Raw genomic sequence first — 13,400 nt, 5'->3', positions numbered from 1 at the left:
GTGCCCACTTTTGCTGGGGTTTTGACAGTAGGGCCCAGTGGAAATCTGTACGTAACCCCCCAGTCCTCATACTCCACCTCCAATAGGATGACTTCCTTCTAAAAAGTAATAATAAAATTAAATGGGATACAGAGTCATATAATAACTCACAATGTTTAGAATCCAATTGAAAAATACTCATGGCACCAAGAACCAGGAAATCACAGAATAAATGAGAAAAGACAATAGACCTACACCAGCACTGAGATAAAACATCTATTGAAATTATCAGACAGGGGTTTTAAATAAGCTGTCACATAAATGCTTCAATTAGCAATTATGTGTTCCTTGACGGAAATGGGAAAAATAGAAAATGTGAACAAAGAACTAGAAGTTATAAGAATGAAAACAAATGAGAACAGTAGAACTGAAAAATACAACAATCCAAAAACTTTGCTCAAGAGTAGAGTGGAGATTACAAAGCACAGAATCATGAACTTAGAAGAGATCAATACAATGTACCACATGTACAGAGAAAAATAGGCTGAGGGGTAGAGATGGGAGAAAGAACAGGATCTCAAGAACCTGTAAACAGTAACAAAAGCACTAACATTCATATCATCAAGGTTCCAGAATGAAAAAAGAGAGCACGTAGGACTGACAAAGTATTCAGAGAAATAATGACTAAAACGTTCCCAATTTTTTAGAAGACATAAGCACACATCCAAGGATCTGAGCAAATCCAAAGAGGAAAAACACAAAGGTATCCTTGTCAAGACGCGTCATAATTAAACTTCTGAAAAGTAGAGACAAAACAAATCTCGAAAGTGGACAGGCAGAAACGATGCATCACTTATTGAGAAACCAATTCCAATGACAGCATATTTCTTGTCTAAAATTATGGAGTCAGAAGCATTGACATAACATTTTTCAAGTAGTAAAAGAAAAGAACTCTCAGCCACAAATTCACACTTTTTATATCCACTTTCTTGTTTGACTTATATTAATGGACTACCAACTCATCTTTCTATATCCGGGCCTGCCATCAGACTTCTCCAAAAATCTAGTCACAGTATTTCCAGAGTGATCTTTCTGAAAAAGAAACAGATTTTTCTTATAAAAGTACCTGATTGTGTTATGAAACTTTTCTCTCTTCTAAGTTACCAGGTAAAATCCTTCAATGGATTCCCATCTTTCTTGGAGTAAAATCTCACATCCAAACTCTCTTTGTCCTTTTGGGCTGCTGTAAGATTATACTGCAGGTTGGGTGGCTCATAAACACCAGGAATTTTTTTTCTCACGGCTCCGGAGGCTGCGAGTTCAAGAATAGGGTGCCAGTATGGTCAGATGAGGGCCCTCTTCTGAATCACAGACTTCTCATTGTATCCTCACATGGCAGAAGAGCTTAGGGAGCTCTGTGGGGTCTCTTTTATAAGAGCACTAATACCATAATCATTTCCCAAAGGCCCCACCTACTAATACTATCAGCTACGGAAATTAAGATTTCAACGTATGAATTTGGAGGGGAACACAAAGACTAGACCATAGCACTTACTATACATACATGGACTATGCATGATCTGGCTTCTACCCCCCTCTCCATTGTCTTCTTTTTCTACACGCCAGTGAGCATTTCTCTTTTTTTTTTTTTTCTTTTTTTTTGCGGTACGCGGGCCTCTCACTGTTGTGGCCTCTCCCGTTGCGGAGCACAGGCTCCGGACGCGCAGGCTCAGTGTCCATGGCTCACGGGGCCTAGCCGCTCCGCGGCATGTGGGATCTTCCCGGACCGGGACACGAACCCGTGTCCCCTGCATCGGCAGGTGGCCTCTCAACCACTGCGCCACGAGGGAAGCCCTAGTGAGCATTTCTTATACTGATTATGAATGGAACTCCTTTCTGGACTGATCCTTAACCATTCATTTTCTGGCAACTGTGAATTTATCTTCTCTTTTCCTCAAAACTTCACCCTTCCTTCATGTTACATATCCATTTCAATTGCCTTCTACAGGAAGCCCTACTGATATCGCCCATATACTACTGTCCACAGCATGAATTAAGGTCTTACTGTGTCTTCCTATAGCACTCTGTAATATCTTTTACGGTAACCATGGATTTTCTTACTTGAGTGTCACAATACATTGAATTGTAGGTGGCACTATAATGATTTTAGTAACAGTAACACTGGTGCCTAGTTTATCCCATGACATACTTTAGGTGTTCAATAAATGTGTGTTGAATGAGTGAATGAATGAATGGTCAATTTGAAATCTTAATCATGTTACTTTTCAAAAATCTGTTAAAAGATACCACAGTTTTCCAGAAGATTAGGGAGTTAGGACCTGAAACTTGATTTAACAGAGGAAATTTTTACTCATACATCATGCTTAAATACCTCAAAGTAAAACCATAAACCCAGGAATTTAAGGTTATCCATTTGGACTTTCAAGCCAATAGTTAATATCTCCTGCCCCGACTGTATTAGATGGTTTCGATGCTCCACTCATATCTCCCCAGCACTCATCATTCCAGTATATGCTGATAGAATCATGCTGCCGCCTGCAATTATCCACCTTAGGGCAGGCCAGAAGTGTACAGGAGTTAATGTATCTGGGTGTAGCTTTCAACCAAGGACAGAGGGGACTGGAAGATAAGTACTTCAAGTTTCTCACCGATTCTTGGGATAACTCTGAGACATGTTCTGTAGAGTTTCACAGAACTCGCCTGAAGTACTGGCAGCAGTTCCCTGCAGGAGTAATTTATTCGGTAATACACCTCTGTTGGCTTCCTTCCATGCCTCCATTCTCAATTCCCACTCCACTTCTGAGTTTTCTGGAAGCACCTCCCAGATGAGCAGTTTGCACTCAAATTATCGCCTCAAGTTCTGCTTCTAGGGGAACTCAGTTGATAGCCTCCTAACAACCCAGTGCTCCTTACAGAGCCGTCACTGGTACAAGTACCAAGGCACGGCACATTACGTATCACTCCTCCTAAATCCTAATATTTTTAAACAGATAGGAAAGAGCATGACCTTGAAGAGAAAAAGAGTTCATATGAGGATGGCCAATGGATAAAGGGAAGGAGAGACAGTGCCATTTGTTTTCCATTAATGATAGTGTGAAATGTATGGGCAGATGGTCTAACAGGTGTGACTATAATTTGAGGAGCCTGCTCCCTTGGTTACAGAAGACTGCTATTGTTATTATTTTGGAACCACAACCTCATGACTTTATAGTTTCACTTGATGTAACCTTCTCCTTTACCTTTAAATCTTCGTACATCACTGAATTGCAGCCAATAGATTTATTTTCTCCCTATGGCTCCATCACAGAAAAAGACACACGTGCACACACACACACGCGCGCGCACACACACACACACACACACAGAGTTTTGTGTATGCCAGTGCTAGAAAAGACAAGCTCATGGTGCATGTATGCAATGGATATTGTACATTACAGGTCTCTGTGAAATAGTCTTCTGCAGGTTCCTATGTTTATTTTATGAATAATTAACTTTAGTAAAGTTAATTTCCTGAAGATCTTGTTGAAGACTGAAGAAAGGAAGTAAATTGTAAAGAAAAAGACTTCGAAACTTGCCCTTTTCGCCCTCTCTTTGTGTCTTAATGAACAAAGGATAACTGGGCCTTTTTTGAAGCCTTTGCTTGAGTTGAAGACACAAAATGCAACCTGTACTCTTATCATAATATGTTCAGTTTATGAGTACCCAAACTTATAAACCGTGAATTTCCCTAAAGTTATTATACCATCTAGAAGATGTTTGCTTGGACGTTTACTTAAAACCAAACAATTGAGGTCTATGTGTCCAAATAATTTCCTTCTCTCTTGCTGTCTCCATTTCAGTTTCCTGAGTTTCTGGGAAGGCCTGGTTTCCCCAAAGGAAGGATTTCTGGTAGAAGTCTGAAGGTCTGACCCAAGAAGAAAAAAATCCAGTACAGCCAATGAATTGAGGACAAGAAGTTTTCCGATCAGGTAGGAACATTTAATCTCATACATTACGATCGCCTTAAGTAAGGTGTGCTGATAGCTGGATATGATTTAACTGCTTGGAAAAAGATGCATATATATTATATGACCTACCCCACAAGGAAGCTGTTCTCAATTCTCTTAGAGGTTGTGGTGTTTATCAGAGAGCGCCTTGGGGGAAAATGAATACAATAACAGTATGATGCTTTTTTTTATTATTAGCTCATTGTTGCCAAGTACACTTGGTGACCTTGGTGCCTGTGGTTTAATCCAGGGGGTTAGACATGTGGAACAGCACATTAACCCTCTTTAGTATTTTCTCCCAAGACAAATCATTTTTATAGGTTGTCTCCATGGTCTTCTAGTTGCTTATCAAAATTAAGCATCAAGCCTTCTAAGTGTGCAATAGCCCCAGTCAGTGTGAGGAAATCAGCTTGGTTCTTATTGGGGCACAGCTTCTTGGCCTTGGCACAAAGTGACTTCACATAGGGAGTTAGAAGGAGGAGAACGGGACATGAGAAAGGGGAGTTCTGTGTTCTCATTTACCTATGCATGTTGAAACTCCACTAACAGCTTTATTTTCATTAGCAATTTGTGATAAAAACTTAGGGTAAAGGGAATAATGAAGCTGTCCCATTATATGGCAGGACAAAAGATAGTAGTGACATCAAAATCAGGGCCTGTCCATCTCGTTTGCAGCTATATACTGAGTGTTTAGCATAGCATTTGACCCCTCATCAGTATTCAATAAGAAGATGCGTGTTGAATGATTTAGGGATGAATTGATGAATGAAAAAAGTTAATATGGTAGAAAATGTGTTTTATCCTTGTATTTTCGTGTGTTGACTTCTGTATTTCAAGACCCAGCACTGTAACTGACACATAGAATATAAGCAATAAAATGTGTTGAAAGAATGAATGAGTCCCCACTATTCTAAGAATAATTTTAAGACCAACACAGACCCCATATCTGCCAGAGGTATCCAGAGGTGAAAGCCTGGATCTCAGCTAGTGGTAGAGCTGACAGGATTTATCTAGTTTTAATAATTTACAGCTCATCCCATTACATTTAGGCATAGTACCTACATGAGCCATACAATTAAATGTTGACTGAAAAACAATGCACAACCTAGAAGTTGAGAATTATGTTTTATGTGGAAGACATACTGAGGACTGAAATCAGGAGACAGCCTCTCAGATAGCTCTGAGGGACTGTTCTGAAGAGCTAAGGGAGGGCACAGGGTATTTAGAGGTTCTTGCAAAAAAAAAAAAAAAGACAGGTAGTTGGAACATCAAAAGATTACTGTTAATTAAAGAAACTAGACATCTTAAGTTAATAAATGTAGCACTTTTCTATATATGGTGAGATGCAAGAATCTGGTCTCCTGGAAATCATTCCCTTGATTTGCACTTTAATTATCTAGGGCCAGTATCCTGTTTTCTCCATCCTGAATCCCCTCAGGGTGCGGCTTTGGGTGTGGCTTCAGTGGCTGATGGCTTGATGGCTGTAACATCCTGTGTTACTGATAAGGCTGGCTACATTCTTTCTCCACATAAATGACTTGAATATGGATAGTAAATCTGTGGATTTGCAAAACGTAATTCTTGGAGCATTTTTATAAGGACAAAGTTAAGGGCAATTTCAGAATCACTAGTGGCTAAAATTGCTATTTATACTTTTCCACTGGTAGGTAGTAATCTGCTGTTGCTGTCTTCAGTATTCCCAAGGGATAACAAAAGCCATTTAATTCAAGAAAGAAAGGTAAAATTTAGCACAATGCAGCTTCCACAAAACCAAACACACACCCAACTCTCTCAGATATGAAGTAGTAATCTAAAATAGAATCCTGGAACTAATTGCAAAACAAGAGCAAATGTACTCATATTGGATAATTTTATTCTTTTATTAATGTTTGATACATATATGTATTTATTATTAAAATTCAAAGTTGCTGTATGGAGAAATAGTTTTGTACCAATAGTGTCTTTGTATGTGTTTATCAATAATGTATGAGATTGCCTCCTATGCTCCTTTTCTTTTATTGGGGGGGGGGAGGGGGTGTGTCACGCTACGTCAAGGTCGGGAGTCAAACCCGCCACGACTGTCCATGAGGGGTTTTCCCGGGTCCCCACTTCAGGCCGGTGAGGGTGGCCAGGGGCAGCCGAAGACGTGCGTACGTGCGTGCGTGCGTGCGTGCGAGCCTGCGAGTCCACGGGGCGGATCGCGCGTGCCGGGAGTGTTTCAGCCCGGCCCCCGGCTCATTGTGGTCGCCTCACGCCGGCCCGAGTTCGCAGCAGCGCTGGAGGCCCCGGGCCTGTGACCACAAAGAGGGAGCCGGGGGTCGGACGGGAGCGCTGCGGCGGCAGCTGAGGCCCAGACCAGGCCCCCCTCAGCCTCCCGCCTGCCCGCCTGCCCCGCCCCCGCCGGCGGCGCCGCGCCCCTCCCCCAACCGCCAGACTAGCGCGGTGCGGGGCCCGCGCGCGAAGACATGGGGGAGAAGCTGGAGCTGAGGCTGGAGTCGCTCTTGGGGACCGAGCCCGCCGTCTACCCGTGGCCGCTGCCGGTCTACGTAAGTGCCGTCCGTCCCCTCCTCCCGGACCCCCGCTCCTGTTCCCCCACGGCGCGCGCTGAGCCCACCGAGAAACGGAGCGACTCGAGTCGCCAGACCCTCTTTGGAGCCCCCCTTCCCGCCCCGCCGTGGTTCTCCGCGGCAGTTTCCAGCCCCCGCGCGCAGGGTGGGCAGAGGGGAGCCGGCGCCGGCCGGGGGTCACAGACTCGGCCGCGGGGATCCCGCGCTTCCGAGGGGCGCCCGAGCCGGTCTGCGGTTGGCTCTGCAGGGCTGGGGACCCCGATCCCCCCGGTCCTGGAATGTCGGCGGGCTTGCCCTTCTGTACTTTAGGATCTGACATGTAGGGTTTCTTTTTCCTGGTAGTTTATTCTTAGCGCTGTCAACGTGCTTAGTTTTTTTAATTTTTTTTTATTTTTCAGGGCACCCTTTCCTCCCTCTCTCCAGTTTTTTTGTGTTTCTGTTTCTGTTTTGTTTTAGTCAGGCATTTTGTCCCTCTGATCTTGAGTGGGTGGGCTGGCAGGACACTTGGAGAGGAGGCGTTCTGTCCCCTGATCTTGAGTGGCCTTTGGAAAATGACAGGCCAGACGGAAATTTACACAGGCGTCCGGTGATTGCAGAAATGCAGGGTGTCCGGCTAGGTGGGCGCCCGGCCTGTCGTCCCCCGTGGCGGCGTGGTGCGCGTGTTCCTTGTCTCAGGGTTTACGCTTGGGCCCCGCAGCCCAGCTTCCAAAGGGAAAGCGCAGCGGGCGCCTTGGGCCGGCGCCTTTGGGGCGCCCTTTCGTGCGCTCGGCTTGCGGGGGACCGGCCTCCAGGCGACCCGGCGTGGAAGCCCGCGCGACCCGGCCCTCGCGCGGGCTCCGTGTGTGTCAGTTTGTGGAAAGTGTGTCGCGCGCGGCCGGGGTCGGGGTCGGGACGCTGGGACCACCTGGGAGCCGATGTAGAGGGATATGATTTCCATTTTCAAGGCGCATTCATCCTGTGCAGGGAGACAGCCTAACATAAAATTTGCCTAACAAAAACTATATTAACAGGTGGAAAGACTATCTCCCAGTTGAACAGCGGATGCCTGGGACTCGTTTCATTGCTTTCAAAGTTCCTTTAAAAAAGGTGAGCAAAAGTTAATACCGTATTCTTCCAGAAATCTGAATTCACCATATAGAGCCCTGGCTCTCAACCCCGTCGTACTCCATTTTCCCTTTTTATAGCAAATACTTTTTAATACCTCTTTTACTATCCAGAAATGGGATTCATAGACAAATACAACCAACTTTTGTACTTAATTAAAAAACAAAAAAAAACAATGCAATGCCCTAACTATAAATAAAGAATAAAGTAATTTATAAGAAAGTAATATGTATCTCAGTATGTAAATGTTTGGGGATGACTATACTAGAAATAAAGAAATAGTCGGTTACTTGTACCATGAATGCAATAAACTGTGGACTTTGATTGATAACGATGTGTCAGTGTTGGTTCATGAATTCTAACAAATGAAGCACACTGGTATGGCATGTTGATAATGGGGAAGGCTGTGTGGGATGAAGGAGAGAGGGTGTAAGTGGGAACTGTGTACATTTTGCTCAGTTTTGCTGTGAATCTCAAACTGCTCTAAAACTAGTCTACCAATTAAGAAAAAAAGTGTGTGTTGCTGACACTTGAATAACCAAAGAGATCAATGGAACAGGGTACATGTATAAGCCAAATACATGAAAGAATATTTAGCAGTGAAAGCCATCCTTCCTATATGTAGATGTTCAAGAAGTATTTATTTCTGTGTCTATTTTCAGGCACTCCGCTTGGAGCTGGCAATACAGTGGTAGGCAAAATTGATGTGGTCCCTGCCTTCTGGGAGTTTAGAGTCAGGTTAGGAGACCAACATGAAATAAACAAACATAGAAATAACTATATAGAAGTGAGCTTATTTTCTTCGGTCTAATCTCTCTGGAAGAAAGGATTGTAATATCGCTTGTAAGCTGCAGAGGAGGAAACTTGACTTTGAATCTCATATGTTAGCATCCCAGGGTTTGAATAAATGGATAACATAGTAAAGGATTTTAAACATATGTTCTTCCTTATTTTATTCTTTCTGACAGAGTTTTGAAAAGAATCTTGCTCCAGAAGAACGTTTCTCCCCCTTGGATCTCTTAACAAAATCCAAGGACAGAATGAAGAACTTGGGCTGATTATTGACTTAGCAAACACTCGCCGCTCTTACAAGCCAGAGGTAAATGGAAGGCGTAATTGAAAATGACCTTCTTTCTGATACTGTAATAATTCATAGTAGTTCAGTAGTTATCATCTTATGCTAAGGTGAGTCCTGGCCTTCTCTCGTGGGTTCAAAAAGGGAAGCTAGTGGTTTCCTTAAATACACATTTGTAATTGCTGTTTCAAAATGAGATGAAAGATATGAATTGAACTGTAGTATTTGGCAGTAGGCTCTAGATATGCTTAAGAAATTCTATAAGCTTCCATGTTCTACATTTTGAAAATGAAGTAAACTTTTAGTAGTTACAGTAGTATCCTAAAAAGAAAGAAAGGTATGTCCATTATGTCTTTAGCACTTATGTTAAGCAGTTGCCTGAGCATGTTTAAGCATCAGTGTAAAAGACAATTGTTCTCTAAGTTTTATGCTTCCTTTTCCTGATGCCTTCTGATATAGTACAGAAACCCATCTATTCTCTTGGCCCATGTAGGACATTCCAGTGCAAAAGAATTATCCTCCTTCTGACCTGTTCCATGGCCTTGGGAGACAGTAACACCTAATGTCTTTTAATATTTGTAGAGCAGTTTGCCATTTAGAAAGTTCTTTCATATCCATTGACTTAGTTAATCTTCACAGCAATCCTTTGCTCTTGAAGTGGAAGTAGTACTGATATCTCCTACTGAGTGCTTACCCTGCACTAAGCTCAGAGGATAGACAACTACAATTACTAATTTTACAGACGATGAAACTGACTCTCGGAAAAGGAAGAATTGAAATTTCAGCTCTGTTATTGCTTTTTTTTTATTGTGGTAAGATATAGAGAAATCATATTTCTTTTAACCGTTTATAAATATGCAGTTCAGTGGCATTAAGTACAGTCACAGTGCTGTGTAACCATCACCGCTGTCTAGAACCAAAACTTTTTCATCATCCTCAACAAAAACTCTGTAACCATCAAACAGTAACAACCCCATTTTCCCTCCCACCAACCCTTGGTAACCTCTATTCTATTTTCTGTCTCTGTGAATTGGCCTATTCTAGGTACCTCGTGTAAGTGGAATCTGCAGTATTTGTCCTTCTGTGTCTGGCTTATTGCACTAAACGTCGTGTTTTCAAGGTTCATCCATGTTATAGCACGTAACGAAATGCCATTTCTTTTTTGGCTTAGAAAATCCCATTGTGTGTACATAGACCACAGTTTGTTATTCAACGGTTGATTGACACTTGGTTGTTTTCCACCTTGTAGGTATTGTGAATCATGCTGCTGTGATCATTGGTGTACAGATATTTGTTCAAATCCCTGCTTTCAGTTCTGTTAGATGTGCAGCGTAGGTAGTAGCAGAGTTGTTGGATCATAGCCTACTGCCAAATACTAAGCTCTACGCTTAACCTGTGAGAAAGTGCCAAACTGTTTTCTACAGTGTCGTCTTGTTTTTAAACAATTATCACAAATTTTAAGCATATACAAAAGTATAAAACTACTGTGAGTGTTCCTTGTATACCCAGGAACTCATCCAGCTTTCTTATTTACCAACTGATGGCTGTCATGTTTTATCTATACCCCCACCTGTTTCACCCCATTCCGTATTATCTTGAAGCAGCTCCGAGACAACATGTAAATTACACCTGTACGTTTTTGGTACGTGCATTTAAAATATAGGACTTTTATTCCTTAATATCATTTTTTAATATTAAATACCCAGGGAGTGCTCAAATTTGCAGTTGTCTCCTAAACGTCATAAAAAATTGTCTATAAGAATTTTGAATTAGATCCAAATAAGGTCCACACTTTGCCGTGGATTGTTAGGTCTCTGAAGTCTTGTTTAATCTATAGGTTCTCCCTCCATGTCTCTCTCACTTTTTTTTTCCTCCTTGAATTTTGTTTTTAAAGAAACCAGGTAATTTGTCCCATCTAGATGCCGATGATTACATTCCATGTGTTGGTAACATATTCTTCAGTCCTTTTATTTCCTGTAAATCGGTAGTTGATCTGAATGAAGCTTGCATGTTTTGTTTTGGCAAGACAGTTTCATGGGTGATGATGTGTTCTTCCATGGAGACGTATATAGTTGTGTCTTTCTGTGGTATTAGCAGTCACTGATGATTCATACCTACATCCATTAATTCAGTTGAGGCTTCAAAGAATGGTGAATTCTGTTGTTCTTTTTTTCACTTATTAGCTGGGTATATTTGTACGAGGAGAAGATTCCCCTCATCAGCTGTTTGGTTGCTCAGTTGTAGAGGCATGATTCTCTTCTTTTATTTAACAGTTTTCAAAATAATGAGTTGATTCACAAATATCCTCCAGTGTTGACCAGTTTTGTAAAATTTTATTTATTCCTCTCACCGTGGACTCCGTTACAGTTATTATTCTAACTGAGGCCCTATCTTTGGCCAGTTGGAGCTTCTCGGTGACTCCTGAGTCCTTTGGACATGACATCAGTTGTTTCTAGACTTTTTCAGTGGTCAGAGCTAGGAAATATGTACGTTTGTTTTTAATATTTTTAAAATATGTCATAGGTTCCTACTGCTACTTTCCATTTAAACTCAGAACTAGAGAATTTTCACTTATCCTTTTCTGTCTTCTATTGATAGTCTACTTTCTCCCACCTCAAGAATACCAGTTCTCAACAATGCCTGAAATTGCCTCTGTTTCCTAATTCGAATCCAAGTTCTTCTGACTCTATTCTACTACTCTCCTTAAATCACAGCCGCTTTATGGCCCTTGAAATGTAAGATAGAACATAAATGTAGGCAGAACTGTTTATGTCATTTTGAGTTACATGTGCATTCATTCACATAGATTTGCTTTTCCTTTTGCATGCCTGGTAACTGTCCGTTCTGCAGTTTGAATGAAAATCGAGTGATAATTACTGGTTAAAGCAGCTTTGGAAAAAATGGCTCTCATCAGAATGACTGACATACAAAGTTTAATGTACTCTCCTGGTTTATATTCTGCCTTCTCTAATTAATTTTTTATTCTTTCCCTACAAAGGAAATAATACATATTTTCATGGTTTTGCCTTATAGGACTTACCAGAAACTCTTCCTTATTTAAAAATGTGTACAATTGGGCATCAGGTGTCAGATGACGACACTAGTTTTAAATTCCAGTGTGCTGTTAATGGGTTTCTGAAAGAACATAAAGATAACGGTGAGTTGCTTTTGTGTTTGTTTTTGTTTTTCCTTTACCTGAACTTTGGTATGCATTTTGAGTGGGGTTGGGGATTTTTAACATTTTTAATAGTTCTGACATTCGTGTCAAGTTGTGTTTGGTAACATTAAGGTGGAAATGTCAGATGGTGCTACTAGAGTACGGTGTTTTTCCTGTTTATGGTCACAAACAATTGAGTTGAGTTTGGAAAGTGATCTTTGTGAGAAATATGAACTGAGCTAGCTTACTTATCTCTTTTTTAAAAATTTGAATGGAAAATACATAAAAACATAAAAATGTTCTTTTGTCCTGTTTATTGGTTGAGAGGTGGAAGAAAAGGTTTAGACTCTCAGGTTCTTAGCGTACATAAAAGAGAAAACAAAAAGCAAAGGTTCAGAGTGAGACAGATCCCTAGAAGCAAAACAAAACAGAGTGGACCAGGTAGAGTGGCTTCCTCATCATATATGTGTTTAAGATATTTTTGCTGCTTTTACCCTTCGGGTGCAAGTGAGGAAGAACACTACCACCTCTTACTCTTATCTTCAGACAGGAAGAACTTAAAAGGCTGGTGTTTTCTTGTTTCCGCTTTAAGATCTACTCTGTTGATAGTAGGTGTTAATAGCGTGTGAATTTTAAGGATCCACTTGCCTTTTTCTAGCATCTAACTATCAGAAGGAACATGGTGTTCGCCATGTTTTAAGACTGAGGAATCTTTTGTCTTTGGAACACCACGGACGCCCATGTGAAAGTGTTCATTTTGTCCTCTTTCTAAATTTAGCCTGAGGAGTGTGCACTTTATTAAATCAATGTAACAGACAGTAAATATTCCGTGTATATATAAAATGATGCACGTATATACATAAAACAGGGAGTAGGGGAGAGGGAATAGAGATGGAGGTGGGAAGATAGGGGATAGGAGGCGAGAGAGAGAGGGAGAGACTGGAATTTCAAGATAAATGTTCATTCTATAACCTGGTTGCTTAATGCAGGTACTAGCTCTTAAATATCTTCAGCCCTATTCACAGATCTTCCGTGTACTTTAGCTTTAAAACTTGAGAGGCTTGGCCTGTCCTGTGATAACCAGGGTGTCTAGAAAGGAGGCAAATTATCTGATGTGTTTAAACTGTAGTCACAGAAATGTTACCTCTTAAGACGTTAGGGCGCAGCTGCCGGCCTACTCACTTCCTCCAGGCTCCTTTGTGTGTGTTCTGTCTGTTCCGCGTGGGCTAGAAGATCCTTACAAGTGCATGAGAACACGTTTGTAAACCTTGATTGTTCACATGTTATACCAAGTGTAGTCCATTGCATATGCTGACTCCTCTGTGGGTCTTCTGCATGCAGTGGGCTAACTTCACCATGCTGTCTGCCATTGCAGTCTCAGGACCTTAGTTATGATCCATTGGTGACTTCCTCTGCTGTAAGGCCCTCCCACAGATGCCAGGCTCACTGATAACGAGGAGGAGACTATACTACGCACTCCCTAGAATGGGTAGAGACTCAGAAAATGAATT

At 41.6% G+C, this 13,400-nt stretch overlaps 1 long non-coding RNA gene across 1 annotated transcript; it reads left to right on the top strand.

Annotated features, from left to right (window-relative positions):
- The first annotated feature begins 7,429 nt into the window (after nucleotides 1-7,429).
- LOC149743978 (uncharacterized) lies at nucleotides 7,430-11,921 on the top strand. Its single transcript, XR_016391617.1, has 3 exons — nucleotides 7,430-7,639; nucleotides 8,626-8,756; nucleotides 11,766-11,921. It is a non-coding gene; the product is annotated as an uncharacterized LOC149743978 (long non-coding RNA).
- The last annotated feature ends 1,479 nt before the right edge of the window (nucleotides 11,922-13,400 follow it).

This window comes from Delphinapterus leucas, unplaced genomic scaffold (genome assembly GCF_059928025.1).
Source record: "Delphinapterus leucas isolate spDelLeu-1000000601 "Yukka" unplaced genomic scaffold, BTC_Dleu_Yukka2 spDelLeu_asBTCV2_sq40, whole genome shotgun sequence".
NCBI lineage: Eukaryota > Metazoa > Chordata > Mammalia > Artiodactyla > Monodontidae > Delphinapterus > Delphinapterus leucas.
The sequence above is the reverse complement of the archived record's forward strand: the minus strand, read 5'-3'. Positions and strand labels throughout refer to the sequence as shown.